General features: G+C 32.9%; 1 pseudogene; it reads left to right on the plus strand.

The window, feature by feature from the left end:
• Nucleotides 1-232: 232 nt before the first annotated feature.
• The window catches only part of LOC105073247 (ubiquitin-conjugating enzyme E2 J2-like), a 110,732-nt pseudogene continuing 94,173 nt past the window's right edge, over nucleotides 233-16,791 (plus strand).

Below are 16,791 nucleotides of genomic sequence, written 5' to 3' on the forward strand. Positions count from 1 at the left end.
AAATAGACAAATAGACAAGGAAAATATAATTAAAAAATCTGAGATTAAAAAGTTGATGTAAAGTGGAGAAAAATTTGGTTTTGATAGTGGGTCAATTGGATACCCACTTGCAAAACTATGAATCTTGAGGTGGCAGCACTACAATTGTGCATTGGCCTTGGTCCCAGTGCTGTGTGGCTCTCCAGCTGGGGCCCTACCACTGACAATCTGAACACAGTGGCAACAGGGAGAGATGAGCAACCTCAGTACTAAGAAAGCTCCAACAGTAGCAACACAGACACTGGAAAGAGCTATCTTCGAATTAAGAAAGACTGGTGTCTTACATATGTGCTCAGCCCCTTCCTTCCAATATTCATGAATGGCACTATGGTCCAGATGCATCTGTATTTAACATGTGTCAGATTCAATCAACTGCAGATGGAAAATATCTGGGAAAAAAATTCCATATAGCTCCAAAAAAACAGAACTTGAATTTACCACCACAGGCAACTCTTTAAATAGCATTTACAACTATTTACTATTTACAATTATTTACATAGCATTTTTACTGTATTAGGTATTACAAGTAATCTAGAGATGGCTTAAAGTTTAGGGGAGGATGTGCAAAGGCCATTTGCAAATACTAACCCATTTTAAATAAGGAACTTGAGCATCCTCCAATTCTGCAGGGGTTTGGAGTCAATCCCTGGCAGTTATCAAGGGATGACTATATATGCTCTGAGGCCCTGGGATGAACCTTTTTGAAGGTGGCTGTTATTATGGATGACTAATTTTTCTCAGATAATTTCCTTTTAAAACTTCTAGTATTTATACAGTGACTCCCAATGGAAGATTTAAGTGCAATACAATACTGAGTCTTTCCATCACATATTTCCACCCAGATAACCTAGCCTGGTCCATCGCCACCATGTTGTCTCAACATCCTTAGCTTCATGATGGAGAAGTACCCACCCTGGGCAGTAGAGAGACTTGAGACAACTGGCAACACAAAGTTTAATGTTTATCTTAAAAGACAAAGTCTTTTCTGAATTATTGCTTGAAGTCATGGAGGAAATTAAACAAAAATATAAAGCACAAGACAACTCGGTAACAAATCCCAGGCTTTCTCCTTCCCAGACCTGGTTCAGACAGAGAGGGAGATTCACCATGGCCAGAAGGGGCTTCAGTTCTGGAGGCCAGACATCCTAGATCAAGATGTCAGTAAGGTTGTTCTTTCTAAGGACTGCAAGGGAAAATTCTGTCTTTATCTATCTCCTAGATTCTGGTGGTTTGCTGTCAATCTTTGGTGTTCCTTGGTTTCTGCTACATCAACTTCTATCTTCATCTTCACATGGTAATTCTTCCTTGTATGTGTGTCTGTGTCCAAATTTCTCCCTTTTTATAAGGACACCAGGTGTATTTGATTAAGGTCCACCCATAACCAATAGGCCCTCATCTCACATAATTATATCTGCAAGAACACTGTTTTCCAAACAAGGACACATTCTGAGGTAGTAGGAGTTACGACTTCAACTTATGAATTTTTGCAAGACACAATTCTATGCGGAGCAGAAAATGCAATGGATTAAAACACATAAAACATGTAAATGCTGGAAGAGATCCTTACAAAATGAATCAGCTTATAAACGTGTGAAAAGGTACTCAACTTCATTATTCAACAGGAATCTGCAAGATGAAATTAAATTTCCATATACCACCACTAAAATGGATCAAGTGAAAAAGAATGGTAATAGTAGGTGTTGTCCAGGATGTGGAGTAACTGGAACTCTTACACATTGGTGATGGTAGCGTTAAGTCAGTACAACTGGTTTGGAAAACTCATTGGCATCCTGTACTAGAACTAAGTGTTCAGCAATTTCATTCTCAAGTATGTGTTGTAGCAGCACTGCTTGAAATAGACAAAAGCTTAAAAAAAAGCCCATTAACAGTGTGTTTGAGCATTTATATACGTATATATATTCATATATGTATAGATACATATATGTATATATGTTTTTACAAATTTATAAAAAGAAACATATATAAGGAGATAAGATAACTACTGCTTGGATGCATCTCACAAAAAAGTTTGAGTAAAAGATGCCAAACACAAAAGAATACATATAGTAAAATTCCATTAGTACAACATATAAAAATAGACCAAATCATTTATGGTGTTAAACATCAGAGAGGTTATTATATTGGTGAAGAACTAACAATTCTGGGAAGAACCTAGCGAACCTGGGGGTGGCTTCTGGGAGCTTATGATGCTTTATTTCACTATCTAACTGCTTGTTATATAGAGAATTCACTGTGTTAAAACCCATCCACCTGTATATTATGATTTTTGTACAGCTTCTGAAAGAATATTATGCTTCAATAAGGATTATTTAAAATAATGGAAAGCTATTATCTACTGTAATTTCCAAAGTCACTTATAAAAGATTCACAGAATAAATGAAATCTTTCTATATATTCAGCTGAAGAATAAATCTGTGTTTCAAATGAATGAATTTGTTTTTAATAAAAAAGATGAACAAACATGTAAAACATAATATGATGTTTCTTTTTAAATTATCTTTGTGCTTTAGTTGCAAGCAACACTGGAATAAAAAATACACATTTTCACACATGAGTTCTTCAATATTTTTCACTTTATCTTATTGTATTATTTTCTAATGAATTCACTGTTTCATTACAAAGAAACAATGCTTTGAAATACTGGGATACTAACATATATTCATTTACTAAAAGTATGTTTTTGAACTCAGCACAAGTACTCTCTCTATATACCCAGTGAAAAGTTCTCCTGTGGCTCTTAGTTTATGGGAAGTACGCTTAGGTTTCAAATCCAGCTTCTGGACTCACTGATGAGGTTTTGTTGTTGTTTGTTTATTTAATTAATTTTTTACCTTTTAACATTTTTACCTTTTAACCACCTACTGTATCTTTAATACGTTTTATTTAAAGTTGTTGAAGCCATTTCTGTTGCTCCCACTATTTCAGACAACAGAAAGTGTACTCAGATCTGTTTGTACATTAGGATATTTACACTTAGATTCAGTTTTGGGTCAAAAATATGTAACTATGCATAATTAAAAATAAACTTAAAGACAGGATCAAATACTTGTAAAAATGTATTTTTTCTTTCTCCATAGCCCATAACTAACACTTATTTCCATATTTTGATCATGAGCCTAGCTGTGATCTCACAGTTTTCTTAACACAATACTATTGAAATAAAAATTAAAAATTCAGAATTGGCCTTAGATGAAAACATTATTCATTCAAACTAAAGAGAAGTAAGGTATATTTCAGTGAGATAAAATAGTGTATACATATTCTTGTGGTTAAAATCTCTCCTATATTTTTTACCTAAAATGAATGTTATAAAATATTTCTTAGTGAAGAAAGAAGATTGGATATCCAGGGCCCTCATTTTATGTTTTATTTTAGAGTTTAGGTTGAACATTGAACTAAAATATAAATATACATGCAATATACAGATACATTCATTTGCACTACATGTAATCTGTATATGGAATATATATAATGTAGTGCACATGTGTATATATCTAAAATAGGATGCATAAAGCAGCACAGCTAACGTATCCTTGTGGAGAGGATTCACTTCTGTCATGTTCCCAAAGACTTCTAAATCTCTGGGTATGGTGGTTGAGAAAAAGGAAGAACAAAGACAATTAACTTAAAACAAAGCTGGGGTTTTTAACTCTTGCAATCCCCAGACCCACACATCTGTAGCTTACCCTGACTTAATTTGATAACTATAGTTTTATTTTTTTAAACTATTTATTCCACGTTTTTTTAATTCTTTGTTGGAAACCTGATAAAATGGGTTATTTCTTGGAGCAAGGGTAACCTAACTCTTTTTTTCTGAATTATCTGGGTCTAATTCATTACCACCTTAATAGAAGTAATTCTCCATTGACCAAATCTACTGAGCAAAGGAGTATTAAGAATGCTAGTGAATCCCTGGGGGGTTCTTTTTGCTCCCAGTTTGCAGCAGTGTTAGTTTCAGCTTGTAGCAGTGTTAGTTCACAACCTTCTCAGGAGCTTCCCTTGTGTAATCTGAAACCTGCCCTGTACGTGGAGTTTTAAGAAAGAGGCAGCCACTCCAGATTGGTAGGTGGCAGCTTTAAGAAGCAAGGGAGGAATCTTCACACTGTCCAGCAATCCCACTCCTGGGCATATATCCAGTTCAAAAAGATACATGCACCCTAGTGTTCATAATAGCACTATTTACAATAGCCAAGACACGGAAACAACTTAAATGTCCATCAACAGATGACTGGATAAAGAAGTTGTAGTGTATTTCTACATCAGATATTACTCAGCCATAAAAAATAATAAAATAATGCCATTTACAGCAAATGGATGGACATGGAGATTGCCATATTCTAAATGAAGTCAGAAAGAGAAAGAAAAATACCATATGATATCACTTAGATGTGGAATCTTAAAAAAAAAAATAAAAAGACAAATGAACTTATTTATAAAACAGAAACCAACTCACAGGTAGAGAAAACAAACTTATGACTACTGGAATTGGGAGGAGGAGGGATGGATAAATTGGGAGTTCAAGATTTGCAGATACTAACTAATAAATATATAATAGATAAACAATAAGTTTATACTGTATAGCACAGAGAACTATATTCAATATCTTGTAGTAACCTATAATGAAAAAGAATATGAAAACGAATATATGTATGTATGTGTATGACTGAACTATTATGCTGTACACCAGAAATTGACACATTGTAAACTGACTATATGTAAATTAAAAAAAAAAAAAAAGCAACAAGGGAACTTTCAAAGCTTGTCTTGGGCAGCTGCAAGAGAGGCTTTAACTGGGTTCAATCATGTACACAGTCCAGATGGTCTCAGCATCATTTTACTATCTCAAGGCTGTGTCTTTGGGTAGCTCCTAGCTTGGGGTAGACAATCAGAGCACACATTTGAAGGGATGGGGGGTGCATGGTGGTGCCAACAGCCTCCACATACTTGGTCCAGCTTACAGGTCAGACTGGAGGTCACATATTTTTTATTACCTCCTTAAACAGGCAGCATCCCAGCTCATGCTTGGTAATGAGAATTATTCACCTTGGCCACTAAATCCAATGACCCCTTTTTCTGCCTGTTGGATTAGTGACATGAAATTTCAAAAACATTGGAGACTGGGTGAGAAGTCAGTCTCAGTTTCCAAACCATTGGAGATATGAAACTGATTTATCTGATCATCGAGCACCAAAGCATCCAAATACTCCAAGCAATTAGATTCAGGATTTGGAATAAAAAAATATCTGAAGTAGATAATTAGTTGTAACAGTGAGAAGGCCCACATCCCTGTCTTCCGCCTGATTCTTGGACCCATGCTGTTTGGCTAAGGAGTAGATGTCATCACATCTAACCTATCAGGCGTGGGTCCTATTACTAAGTCTTTAGTACATTATTCCATTATTCTATTAAACCTGCTCTTTCTGACCATGTGTTCAAAATAATGAATCCTGTATGTGTGATCCCAGTGTTACACTCACTTTACCCTAAGGTATGCAGAGATGTTCTATGGGATTACGTGTTGAAGGATAAGGCATTCTGTAAGATCATGAGTGGTGATAATGGCAGAAGCACTGCAGACAGGAAGCGAATTTAATATTTCGAATATATTTAAATCCATGAGAGCAAACCTCTGCCCCTCTCATGATAAAATAGTCCAATAGAGTCAACTTTCCTGCAGGTTAGTGTTATTACCCCTGAGGAAAGATTGTCCTTTAGGGCTGAATGTCAGTAGGTTAGGCACTTATTAGTGACAGTAAACAGATCATTCATGGTGAGAAGAAATCCATGTTTTAGTGCTAATGAATTGCCTCTATCTTTTCCACCATGGTCAGTTTGTACATGGACCCACACTATAAAAATGAGGGTGCCTGGGGGAAAGGACACACATATGTCCAAATAACTCACAACTGACCAGTATAAAATTTCTATTCTCCCTGAATCTTTAGATTTCTTCTTCTTCAATACTCCAGGAATATTTCAGAATTTCTCACTGACTAAAGGTCATGTTGGAGTTCAGGATGTAATTAACCAACTTAATCCACACAATTCCCCAGTGCTTAAACCAATCCCTAATCCTGATTTGGTGTATCCATATCAATACATTTACCTACTTTCATATTTTGTCCTCCTTGGTCAAACATCTCTTAAGTCTACTCCCATATATGTTCCCTCAACTCCTGCTGATACAAATTGGCAAGGCCATGTTATTCTTTTAGTGTGTGGTCTACTTTGTCCCAGATCACTTCTTGTACTTTTCCATCTGGACTTTGATGGGTTCCAATTTTTAAAGACTGAAGGCAGAATGAGTAGTTGTAGCAGTGAATTTTGACTAGAATAAGCATCTCCTCATGAAGAAACTCTCTGGTGAAGTCATTGGAAGAATTTTATGAAGAGAAAGCCAATTTCCAAGACAAGGAACATCTGAGTTATTTTGGAGATCAAAATTATCACCCTCATCTGTGTCTGCCCAAATGTTTTGATACAATATCTCAATATTCCACTCTTCCTCCTGTGTATTTATTTTTAAGTGTGTATTTAATTGGCATTTCAACTCTGCAGCCCTGAAAAGAAGTCTCTTGGTTTGGTTAATAGCCGCATTAAACAAGATTTTTGATTTATCATGTGTGTTCTAAATTTGATATTTAAGACCTTTATACTGATTCTCTTCCACTCCCTATTGGAAAGTTGAAATAAGTTAAACCATGTAGAATGTTTATAATTGCCACAACTACTGGGTCATTCAACCCCTGCCTTTGCCTGTGTTCCATTCTATACCAACAGCAGCGATGCTATTTGTATCAGTGATATCATAATGTTCTACTTGCTTCTAGCATTAGAGGTTATCCATGTGTGCTATAACAAGTATCTGATAAGAAACAGGTAGTATATGCAGAAAGAGTAATTTAAAATGCCTTAATGAAAAGATGGCTAATTAAAGTATAGGTAGGAATGATGTAGTACCCTGGGGCTATCTACAGAGGAGAAACATTATTAAAAATACCTAGTATTCACTATCTAGTATCCACAATGATTGCTTCATCTAAGAGGCATTATTCTTTTCTAACTGCTACATTTGTTTGTATAAATTTAAAAAGAGAGATTAATACTATATTTGTTAGATATAATATAGTAAACTATAAACACAGATTGTGTACTCCAAATGTGTAGCAGCTAATGTTAGGGTTTTTCTCAGTTGCACATATCCAAAATATGTGACTTCAGCAAGGTAGAGTTATTTTTCCCTCATAGTAGGCAAAACCTAGACAGCTTAATGGTGATAAAGCCTAATGGTGATAAAGTGTCTACGTCCAGAAGTCTTCAGAGATTGAGGTTCCTTTGTGTTCAACAATCCATCCCCCATTAAAGATGGTGTCCATAGCTCCAGGCAATAGGAACAAAGAAAAAGTCTTCATTTGAACTATCTTTCATAGGGTGTTCTTAGAAGTTTTCTTGTGACAGTTTCCATCACTTCTCATCTGCAAGAACTTAGTCACAGGTCAGATCTCATGAAGACAGACTGAATACTATATATTTTTAATCTTTGGTGGTTGTATTAACAGCAAAAGAGTTCTCTTACCATATAGGAGGGGAACACATTTATTGGAGTTCAACTAGTTGTCTATGACTCACAACAACACTGACAAATTCTAACCTAAGGCAAAATAAACATGAGTAGGAAAAGCTCTAGATAAGTATTTTTGAGTTTTATATTTGACACAGGCAAGCCATTGAATTACTGTTCAAGAAACATCAGAATAGGGAAAATGATTTTCATACAAATAATCTATTATAAATATACTCATACTTGAAAGAGAGCCCTAGGGTCATTATATTGCAAAAACTGTTGTGAAAAATAAAATGTTTGAACTTCCATTAATATACTTCTTTTCTTGAAACCATCATTATATTTTTCATAAGAATAACTTTTCTAATTCACTGACATTCCATACTTTGTGCAAGTAAATGTAATTTTGTTTATGGAAATTAGTATTTAATATAGCTCATATATAAAATTTGGTGATTTAAAAATTATCTCTAAATGATTTAATATTATAATATCATTTTGACCATTTAAGGGTATTATTTACATACTGTGAATTATAAGAAGAATTAAAATGAAATCAGTAACACCATCATGATTTAAGAAAACAAACAGTATATAATGGACAATGGCTTTATATTTTGATTCAAAACATTAAAAAAATCTTCAAAATCATAAACAACATTGTTACATGTGTCCTTAATTATTCTAACATTAGATAACAAAATTCACCATTCTGGTGTTTTCCTGCTTCTGTTTCTTCTTTTAGTCACTGATGTTTTCCAACTGAACTTGATTTCCCAGATTAAAAAATAAACATTAAAAAATGCCACGTGATAAAACTTGAGGTTTCCTTTTCTTCCCCCCATAGAGCTGTCTCTCAAAGATGAGGGTGATTTCTTTTAAGGGTAGTAAATACTTAAATAAATAAATACTACAAAGGGCAGCATTTAAGGAAGTAAGAAAGCACTGTAACCCACGCATCATAAAATCGTTAACTATAAGTAATACTGTTGATATAAACCAAAAAAGAAAAATGGCTATTGTTTCTTAATGAAAACTATGAAATCTGTTAAAATGTAAACATTATTTTGCATAGGGAAACTAAGAAACTTTGTATTTCATTTACCAAGTTAGGAATAAAACGTGATTTTTTTTCAGGTAAGTTATCAAGATAAAATTTGAAAAATGGACAAGTAAGGCAGAAATAACAACAAACAGGAAATAAACCAAAAATCATTCATGACACAAAAATAACAGTTATATATATATCAGACAAAATGAAAGGGCCATATAATTTTTACTAAAACCTGCATCAGATACCACTGAAATATGTTAATCTCTAATGATTCATCTTTGAAGTAGTTTAGAAAGGATGACTCTATTAAGCTATAATGAATTTGAATTACAACACATTTTATAATGTATATCTACTTGTAGAAAAGTTTACAAAACAGAAAATATTAAGGAAGTCATCCTAACAAACTGAAGAGATGATTTTAGGCAACAACCAGACATTTACTTAGGTGTGATTCAAAAAACTAATTAAATAGAAATTTGTTTTATCTTTCAAAAAAATAAACTAACTCCTGTGTAATTTTCTTTTTTATATTTTGAGTTGAGGATAGTACACAATGATCTCTGAGCTTTCATATTTGGAAATGGTCCCGCCTTCCTGATAGTATCTTTTATGTTAACTTCTTCTTCTTCTTTTTTTTTTTTTTTTTTTTTTTTTTTTGGTGGGGGAGGTAATTAGGTTCATTTCTTTATTTTTAGAGGAGGTACTGGGGATTGAACCCAAGACTTCATGCATGCTAAACATGCGCTCTACCACTTGAGCTATACCCTCCCCCTGTTAACTTCTACAAGAGTAAAATAATGAGGAATTAAACAATACACACATTAAAAATCGCCTCCGTAGTAGAAATGATAATGCTTTGCAACTGATAAAAATTGGCAAGTCCATATGAGGAAAACATTATTCATAATTTTTGGTTAGCAGGTGGCTTTATATACATTATTCACTGATTCCTATATTCATTTTATCATTTGCTCTCTTATTTCTCAATTCTTAATTCATTCCATAACACATTCATTTATCTTAAAATCTTCTTAAGCGCCTACTCTGTACTCTGTACTTAGCTCTATATGCACAGGCATTAAATATTTTGCTTCTGTGCAGCAATTCAGCGGAAAAAACAGTATTGAAGGGGATGGTAATCAATCCCACCTACATCCACAAAAAAGAATTGGACTCAATATTAATTTGGGAAGCTGTCGGTTTGAGATATGATAACCATTGCAGAAAATGCAGGAAAATAACATATAAATGAATATGAATGAGCAATAATGCTGAGTGAATAGACTATAAAAACGGACACATTTTTCACCAGCATTTTTATTTTTATGGAAATACTAAATGCCTTGTGTTTGAATATATTTGATATGGAGAGAATATAGAGCAAATAATTCACCTAGAAATTGCAAATACAAATAACAAAATAAGCAATAAAACATTCATATAAAATGTTTTTATATATTGAAATATTATTTTAAAATAAAAACAACTTTTTTAAAGTTTAATTTTGTTTTCAGAAATGGTTTTAGATAGACTTACAAGTAGTGAGTTCAAAAAAACTAAGAAAAGGCACATAACTGCAAATTACTAAATTGAAATGGAAAATTAAATTTCTTAATGTTGAATTTAAATGTGACAATAATCTCTTATGTCATGGTCATTATGTTAACTTTGTAGAATTTTAAGATATTAAGTTTCTTTTTCCAACCTCTTACTCTATTAAGTTCTAGTTCACCAGCCACTCTTGATAACTGTTTTGATGATTTGTATTCTTTCTCTGCAAAAACTGAGCCATCATTTAGCAGTTGATATCCGTGATAAAATGTCACTTTCATTTAAATGTTAGTTTCTTCTTTCACATTGAGGTTGAAACTATGTTGGGAGAAGAGTTCTTTATCACCATAAGGAGCTGAATTGTGTCCTTCAAAAATTCAGTCGTTGAAGTCCTATACTTCAGAATGTGACCTTATTTGGGAATAAGGCTGTTGCAAATATGGTTAGTTAAGTGAAGATGAGGTCATACAGGAGCACAGTGGGCTTCAATACAGCATACATGGTGTCCTTATAAAAAGGAGAAGTCAGCCTTCACACAGTTGCCATGTGAAGATGAAGGCAGAGATCAACTCGATGTAGCAGAAGTAAGAGTATCAAAGACTGTCAGAAAACCACCTGAAGCTAAGAGGCACGGAACAAATTTTTCCTCACAGCCTTCAGAAGGAACTAACCCTGGCAACATCTTGATCTCAGATTTTTATCTCTACAATAGTGAGAAAATAAATTTCTGTTACTTAAGTCACTCATTTTGCAATACTTTGATATGGCAGCCCTAACAAAGTAATACAATAACTATGCCTTACAATCACTTAACAGATACCATCTTTCTATTTAGTCACTTACAGAAATGTCATTTTAAAGATCAGAATTTAATCAACTAACCTCATCATTTTTATTTTAACAGTGTGTTAGTTTATTAAACATCTGTCCCAAATGCTCATTTTCAATATTGTAGATCATCGTGTATAAATATAACATGTAGCAAAAGAATTAAACTAAATGTTTCATTTATTTTTCTATTATAGCCAACCTACATGCCAGGACTTTTCTTGACTAAAACCCTTTTATTTTTCCCCTAAATTAAGCAGTTATTGTCTTAAAGTATACTTAAAATCTGTTAACTCATGTATTTATTTTCCATAGAGAAATGGTCAATTTAAGCAAACAGAACCTAAACAGACTTTATACCCTCCACAAAAATAAACTGAAAATAGATTATAGATAGACCTAACTGTAAAACACAAAACTACAACACTCCTAGAAAATAACATAGGAAAAAAACGTGAAAATTTTTGGGCGTGATGATGACTTTTAGTTACAACCTCAAAAGCATTGTCCATGAATTAAAGAATTGATAAGTTGGACTTCATTTAAAATGAAAATTTTCTGATCCGGGGAAGACAATGCAAAGAGAATTAGAAGACAAACCACATACAGCAAGAAAATGTATTCAAAGACATATATAGTAAAGGACTGTTACCCAAAATATACAAAGAATTCTTTAAAAAACAACCTTATTAAAAACTGGGCAAAGACATGAACAGACAGTTCATCAGGGATGATATGCATACATATGCCATACATATATGACAACTAAACATATGAAAATATATCTCACATCATGTCACTGAGATATGCAAATTTTAAACAATGAGATACCACTACACACCTATTAAAATAGCCAAAATCCAGAACGTTGACAACATCAAAAGCTGGTAAGGATATGGAGCAACAAAAACTCTCATTCACTGCTGGTGAGGATTTAAAGTGGTACAGTCAGACAGTTTGGAAGTCTTGTAAAACTAAATATGCTTTTAACTATATAGTCCAGCAACTGCATTCTGTAATATTTACACAAAGGAGTTGAAACTTGAAACACACAAAAATCTACACACAGATGAGTGTGGCAGCCTTACTCGTAATTGCTAAAACTTAGAAGTAAGGGAGATATTCTTCAATGGTGACTGGAGAAATGAACTGTGGCACATCTAGACACCAGATTATTATTCAGTGCTAAAAATAAATTAGTTATCAAGACACACAAAGACACAGTTAGAAACTTAACTGTATGTTACTAAGTGAAAGAAGCAAATTTGAAAAGTCTACATATTGTGTGAGTCTAACTCTGGCATTCTGAAAATGGCAAAACTATGAAGACAATAAAAAGATCAGTGGTTGCCAAGGGGTGGGGGGAGAGAGAGATTAATAGACAGAGCACAGAGCATTTAAGGCTGTGAAACTGTTCTGTATGATACTGTAATAATGGAAACATGCCATTATTCATTTATCAAAACCCACAGAATACACAACACCAAAGGTGAACCCTAATGTAAACTACTGACTTTAGGTGATGAAGATGTGTTAGTGTAGGTTCGTGTATTGTAACAAATGTACCACTCTGGTGCAAAATGTTGACAGTGGGGGAGGCTGCATGTGTATGTGAAGAGGGAAACAGAAAGTATATGAGAATTCTCTGTACATTCTGCTCAGATTTTCTGTGAACCTAAAACTTCTCTAAAATTGGAGTCTATTTTAAAGGAAGAAAAAATACACATGCATGTGTATGTACACACACATATTTAGGTATATTCAAAATTAAAGTTTTGAAATTTGTAGGTACCATTATGACAGTTATTTTTCTTATATATGGTTTATAGCTAATAATAATTTTGTTGTCTAGTTTTTGTAACTAAAGCAGTTAGCTATATATTGATATATTTCAGTCTGTCTAATTATAAAGGAATTTGTTATTTTATAGTTTCAAATAACCCTTCTGTGTAAGTTCTAACCAAACTCTAAACTTTTTTGTTGTTGAAGTCTTCAAAGTAAACAGTAAAATATTCATCTAATGCATTTGTCTTTCTGTAATATCTTTTCTCCATGATGTTCTGCTTGAGATAAAAGAAAGATCCTCCCGATTTTGAAGGTAAAATGCATCTTGAAAACTCATATTTTTAAAACAATGGACTTCAGGCTGCTGTAGTAATAGAATTCTTATTTTCATGTAATACTACAATGGTTTTAGCTTTTTGAATTAGTAATAAATACATAGAGAGAGAGAGAGAGAGAGAGAGAGAGAGAGAGAGAGAGAGAGAGAGAGAGATAGATAGATAGATAGATAGATAGATAGATAAAAATGAAGCATGGACCAATACACACATGGCTCATTTCACACCTGTAAATTTCTGTTTAGATGATAAAATGGAAGATTTATAATTAGATTATCAGTATAAAACTAAACATTAAATCACTGCAAATAGAAAAGCCTAAAATATATTTAAGAAACATGTATGTCTACTTTGTAAATCATCCTTTTTACAAACTGTTGAAAAAGTACAGTTTGCAAAACTTAATAAGTTTTGAAAAAGTTATATATACAGTATGTGTCCACCACTGTTCTAGAAAACAGGTTTACATCAGAGAACAAAAGAGAGATTCTCAAACTCACAGAGTTTACATTATTGCAGGAGGACATAAAATAATATTAAACATGGTGATTCACTAAATTTTACAGTATGCTACAAGGTGATATGTGTTATATCTATGAGGTTCTTACATCTTCACTTCCCAGCATTTTATGCCTAGAGTTGGCTGAAAAAAACAACTGTATTCCAACGGACAATGCACACATTCCTTTCATCAACTGGAAGTTCTTTTTCTAATGGACCATTTCAAATGATCAAAACAACAGAAAATTCACTTGCAAACACAACTGAATTATCTGAGTTACTTTTAAAAGGCGGTATTGGTTTTCCAGTCTCAAGAGCATCAGTTAAAGATACTATACTGTATGAGACAGCGTGACTGTGAAACAGGAGAATTTCGCTATTTCACTGCGTGGCATTCTATATTCAACCTCAGATAAACTTTAATAAAACACTATTGCCAGAGAGTATTTTAATGTAATGGGATTATTCTTTTCCTATTTCCTTGTCCCTGTCTATATTAAGAATCTTTTCTATATGACATGCATATGTTTGAATGGAGTTTGTGGAAGGTAGGAAAGAATAGAGTGAAAATGAACCAGTATATCCTAATAGTGCTTGATCTCTCTTCTCACTGCTGTGAGGCTTTAAGATACTTCAGGTTACCCACATTGCCATTATCTAGAGACAATAAGACTTTTTTATACAAAGTTGAAATATCAGCACTTAATCACATTCATCAGAAGAGTTCAGTAATGACAATCTCATGCTATACAAATAATGTCACTCAATAATTAGTAACTGAAATTGATGCTATAATGTAAATAGTAGGATTAGCTCCTCATTTAAAATGTACAAAGTAGATCAGCAACCCTAAAAATAATCACAATCTTCACTCATATTGCTAGTTTGAAAATACATATTTTTAATTTATTATAAACATAAATAATGAATTAGTCAATGTAAATGAGTATTTCATTACTGGCACAGAGTTGCACCACATTGTAAAGGAAGATATTTTCATTAGGGCTTAGCCTTCAGATGGTTCTTGTTATTTATGCTTCCCTTAAAAATATAATAAAATATCTAGGGATTTTTGCATACTAATTTAGAGGTACCTCCAGTCATATTATTTACCTTCTTCAGGTATTTTGTGCTATATTTAAATGGAATTTTTCTCTTTCTTAATACAGTACTTGAGTTTTCCTCTGTGGTGGACAGAATATAAGACCATTCCATATGTTTCCCACCTACTGATATTCAAATCTTTGTGTAGACCACTTCTCTAGAGCACGTTCTAGATCTGTGACTTGCTTCTGACCAATATGATACAGCAAAGGTGACAGAATGTCACTCCTGCGATTGTATTTCATTGTATAAGATTCTCACTCCCTTGCTGGAATTTAAGAAGCAAAGTACCACGTTGTAAATGGCCTGCGGAGAAGGCCATATGGCAGGGAACTTCAAAAGGCAGCAATTTGCTGAGGTCAGCCTCCATTTGACAGCCTGCATGGATCCCAGGCCTATAGTCAAGAAAACAAAACCTGTCAACAGTCTACGAGCTTGGAATTGGTTTATTCCCTAGTGGACCTCATAATGAGGACACAGCCAGGATGAACCCTTGATTGCAGATTCTGAGACTGTGAACAAAGGACTGAGTTAATGCCCTGTCCAGATTCCTAAAGCACAGAAATGGAGATTAAATTTGTGCTCTTTCAAGTCACTAAATTTGTCTTATTTGTCATAAAACATGTTATTTATACATTTCCTTACATTACATTATTTATGCTGATCCCACTATGTTACTGTTCTGTCTGATCTATACAAGTCAAAAATCTAAATCAAATAATACAGTCTACATTAAGTCTTTGTTGATTTTTCCTAATGTAAACAAAAACTATTTTTTGAAATCCCTATAATATTTAACTTACTATGAGAATTCAATAAAATTTGTATTACCCATAAAATTCCACAGCTGGTGCTAGATACTGGTAATAAAATCATACTCCTCCTCTTTAAAGATCTCAAAAAGTATTACAAATACAGTGATATTTTCCAACTTGTTAATAATTTTATTTATGATAAAACTTTCTCACATATTTTCAATTTAAGTGTCAATATATTAATATTCATTTTTGTCCCTTAAAACAAATGTTTCTCACTTTTGCATGTATCTTGTTTGTTTTCATATGATTTATATCCCTAATAGGAAACACATGCATAAGGTAATGAGCATACAATTTTCAGAGGATCAGATCATCCATTTCTATGAGTTTGATGTTAAGAACTGTAACTATCTTACAAAAAGAGTATAAGTAAATTATTGCTTTTCTTACAAGTAAGATTATACCAAGTACATTAGTCTAAGGTGAAAAAAATTAAAGACTAACTTTCAGTTAGAGTTAGTTCATTTTTATACTCCATCAGTTACATGATATAAAAGACAAAATGCTTTTGCTATATAATAAACTGTAAAGACAGCTTGTTTCACATGATTTTGCAAACACATAAGAAAAACTTCAAGTGTATAATAACTGAAGTACTAAAAGTTCAAGCCAGGATATATAACTTTAAAATTAAAAGAAAAATGCTTTCTTATAGGTGACAAATTCATAGAACTGTTCAGAAGACATTTAGAGCTCTCAGAATTGATGGTAAATTTTGAAAGTATTAAGTTTATAAACATAGGGTTTGGTTTAGAAGTAAATGGTTTTTTAAGCATTTATTTAATATGCTTAAAATATATCCAGTGCCATTTTAATGTTTTTTATCTCCTTAATATTTTTACTTGGAGATATAGATTTGTTCAATACAATATTACAATATATATTAGCACATTTTATGAATGTGACTTTATGACTGGGAAAAGCTTTATTTCATAAAAGTGTATAAAGGTGTATGTGTGTATAGAAGACCATACATTATTAAAATATATTTACAAAATGGGATCATAATATGCACACTAGTTTACATCTTGTTTTTTCACTTCAATATATGTGTCTGTATAAAGACATATATAAACAAATACATATAAAAATACATATGTTCAAATATCTATATACATATACATACCATACATATTTATACAATACACATACATAAAATTTTTCCATGTCCACATATAGGTCTATCTC

Source organism: Camelus bactrianus, chromosome 1 (genome assembly GCF_048773025.1).
Source record: "Camelus bactrianus isolate YW-2024 breed Bactrian camel chromosome 1, ASM4877302v1, whole genome shotgun sequence".
Classification (NCBI taxonomy): Eukaryota; Metazoa; Chordata; class Mammalia; order Artiodactyla; family Camelidae; genus Camelus; species Camelus bactrianus.